The sequence below is a fragment of the Myotis davidii genome, unplaced genomic scaffold, assembly GCF_000327345.1.
Source record: "Myotis davidii unplaced genomic scaffold, ASM32734v1 scaffold464, whole genome shotgun sequence".
NCBI lineage: Eukaryota > Metazoa > Chordata > Mammalia > Chiroptera > Vespertilionidae > Myotis > Myotis davidii.
Genome location: NW_006295287.1, coordinates 266,077 through 270,116, shown reverse-complemented (window position 1 = coordinate 270,116; position 4,040 = coordinate 266,077).

Here is a 4,040-nt window from a genome sequence, read left to right as displayed (position 1 = left end):
TTATTTTGATGATGACAGATTCCATGTGTTACCTCAGATGATCCGCATACTTGTGAGATGACTATTATTGTTCCCATTTTACAGATGAGGAGACTGAGGCACTGGCACTTTAATAATCCTACAGATAACAGTGAATTCTTTAGAACATCCCAAGTCCTCCTCAACCACCTCCCCATCCATTTGCTAATGTCCTCCTTGCTTCCTTGTGCCCCAGTTCCTCCTTTATCACCCCAAATTCCTGGTTATCAATTCCTCTCCTATGTCCCTTCACCTCCCATATGTCTCTTTCTCGTAACCCCCTACAATATCACTGCTCCTTTATTCTGAATAGCCTCCATTCATTTAATCAACATCATTCATGGAGCGTTCCTTTCCTCTGTGCCAGGCACAGTTCTGGGCGCTGCAATTTCCATGGTGAACGGAACAAGGCCTCCCCCTAGTGGAGAAGATGTAAAAGCAACCCAAGTGCCCATCAGAAGGTGAGTGGATAAAAAAACTGTGGTACATTTACACAATGGAATACTACTTGGCTATAAAAAAAAGAAGGAGCCCTAACCGGTTTGGCCTGTGGACTTTGAGGTCCCAGGTTCGATTCTGGCCAAGGGCACATGCCTGGGTTGCGGGGCTCGATCCCCAGTTGGGGGTGTGCAGGAGGCAGCTGATCAATGATTCTCTCTCATCATTGATGTTTCTATTTCTCTCTCCTTCTCCCTTCCTCTCTGAAATCAATAAAGAAATATTAAAAAAATAAAAGAAATACTACAAAGGGCTGGGATAGCTGCTGGGGTGGGAAGGGGGAGGTGGTTGCTTTAGCTAGGGCTGTCCGAGGCAATGAATCCTCTCCTGGGAGGTAACATTTTTTTTTTTTTAAATCCTGGCCCGAAAAAAATAAAATAAAATAAAATCCTGGCCCGAGGTTCTTTTTCCTCTCTGGAATCAATAAAAATACGTTTTAAAAATATGGTGCGCTCATAAAGCACAAATAGTAAAGTAGCTCATTGTATCATCTGTTCTACTATTTTGTTTATATATTTTTATTGATTTTTTACAGAGAGGAAGGGAGAGGGAGAGAGAGATTGAAACATCCATGATGAGAGAGAATCATTGATCGGCTGCCTCCTGCACGCCCCACACTGGGGATGGAGCCCGCGATCCGGGCATGTGCCCTTGACCGGAATCGAACCTGGGACCCTTCAATCTGCAGGCCTGCGCTCTACCCATTGAGCCAAACCAGCCAGGGCTGCTCTACTATTGTATAAGGTTGACAATTTTCAGAGTGAAGTTTTTCAAAACAAAAACCACTTAGCATAACCCTGGGCACACAGTGAGCGCTGGTGCTAGCGTTGGCTTCAACACTCCTCTTTTTCTTCAGTGTCCCCAGCCCCTCTTCCTACCACCCAGTTACCCTCCAATGCCCCATGTCCCCTGTACTAACTCTCTCTCCCCAAACACCTCCATTCCCCCAAATTATTGTTCCCAGGTAAAAAACACAGGATGCCTGACGGGGTTTGCATTTCAGATAAACAACGAATAACTAAAATACTGCGTGCTGTGAAATTCGAATTTAAACGGTTGCTTCCCCCCCCCCCCCCCGACATCTGGCAATCCTATCGACAATGGTGACTTTGCTCACTCAGGTATCCCCAGGGCTTGCCAGGTGGTGTTCAGTTGATCTTCTAAAATAGTAGCAGAGCCCTCGCTGGTGTGGCCCAGTGGATAGAGCATCAGCCCTCGGACCGATGGGTCCTGGGCTCAATTTTGGTCAAGGGCAGGGATCTCTGTTGCAGGCTTGATCTCCGGACCCAGGTCAGGAACGTGCAGGAGGCAACGGATCGATGTCTCTCTCACATCAATGTTTCTCTCTCTCTCCTGTTCCCCTCCCTTCTTCTCTCTCTTAACTCTCTCTCTCTCTCTCTCTCTCTCTCTCTCTTCCCCTCCCTTCTTTTCTCTCTTAAAAAAAAAGATGGAAAAATATTCTTGGGTGAGGATTAAATTTTTTTAAAAAAAATAATAAAATAGTACCAGAATTCATTTACATAATCCACCAATTCCCTGTAAAACCTCCAATGTCTCCATGTCACTCTAGCTCCTCCTCCTAGAACACCCTTCTTTTCCTAGAAGCTCCTCCTAACTTCTCTAACTCCGCTATAGTCACACCCGCCTGCTCACCCCTGCATTTCCGGAGTCTAGCTGTGCCTGGCCCATAATAGGAGTGCTACAGATCATTTCTGAAGACAAACGAGTGTAACAGTCTATTTTCCCCACTGCCTTTCCATTGCCCCCAAATCATCCGTATCTATTAGCATGCTGATTTTTCCAATGACCACCTAAAGCCCCTGATTACATACGAATTCACTAAAACACTCCCCCTCCTTCAAAACCCCTGTTCCCCTAGAGTCACCGGCTCCCCTGATCTCCAGCCGATGCCTCCCATCACATTCTCTAAGGCGCTTATTTTCCCGTTATTCTGATGCCTCTCCTGTTATCACTAATCCCAGCGGTTCTCAACCTTCCTAATGCCGCTACCCTGTAATACAGTTCCTCATGTTGTGGTGACCCCCAACCATAAAATCATTTTCGTTGCTACTTCATCACTGTAATGTTGCTACTGTTATGCATCATCATGTAAATATCTGATCTGCAGGATGTATTTTCATTGTTACACATTGAACATAATTAAAGCCTAGTGATTAATCACAAAAACAATATGTAATTATATATGTTTTCCGATGGTCTTAGGCAGCCCCTGTGAAAGGGCCGTTCGACCCCCAAAGGGGTCGCGACCCACAGGTTGAGAACCGCTGACTAATTCCTTTGCTCTCACCCCGCCTCCTTTGGCCCTAAGGTTACCATGGCAACGTCCACCTTTGGCTTCCTCTCCATCCTCCTGCATTAATCCTCTTTGGTCTCGAGGCCGGCCCGTCACCATGGAGACCGGAGCGGTCCCCTCTGCTCCCCTCATGCGGCCCTTGAACCAGACCCCTCCCACCGGTTGAGTCGAGGGGCCCTGCAATGCTCCGCGAGCAAAGGATTCACGTTCCTCTGTCCGGGTCCCCATCCTTAGCGCCCCCACAAATACTCAAGAGCCAGGGGCCAGCTGATTGTACTGCGCAGGCGCACAGCTTGGACGGTGCTGGCGGCGCTTAGCCTGCTGGGAGTTGTAGTTTTCAGGTACACGTCGCCAATGGGCTGGGGTTTATTAAAACGGAATCTCCTGGCAGGCTCCGTTGTCACCATAGCAATATGAAGCACGATGAAGCGCTAGCTCTACTAGCCAGCCTGCCATTTATAGTCTTTCATCTTCCTAACCCAGTGCTTACTGGGGAGATGCTGGAAAACAAAATAGAGTTTATATTTTGGTGGGGGCAGATTGACTATTAAAAATGGGGAACACAGACCATTGGAAAACAGGGTATGCTAATAGGTAATTGAGAGCCTTTTGGGGAAGCAGAAGGCTAGAACACTGGTACATACACTCATTCATCTATCCTCAGACACGTACTATCATTATCCCCAAACTGTAACGAAGACAGAATAAGCAACCACGTGTCACATAGCAAGTAAGTACCAGAGCTGGGATTTGACTGAGGTAGTTTGGCTTTAGCCTCTGCATGCTTACTCACTGCTAAACTGGTCAATAGTGACATGGTATAATCTCAGGAAGTGCTAAGGCTGTAAAGAATAATGTTGAGACCGGCCCGTGTGGCTCAGTGGTTGAGTGTTGATCCATGAACCAGAAGCTCACAGTTCTATTCCCGGTCAGGGCACATGCCTGGGTTGTGGGCTTGATCTCCAGTGGTGAGCATGCAGGAGGCAGCTGATCAATAATTCTCTCTCATCACTGATGTTTCTCTCTCTCTCCCTCTCTGAAATCAATAAAAATGTATCTATAATAATAAACCAATTTAATGTCCAGCACATGAGGCCATATTTGATTATTTCAGATTTAATGTTAAATCTGAGTAATCTACCACTAGTTTTTTAATTACAATAATTCAGAGAAATAGTAACCAAAATGTGGACAGATTGGCACCATGCTC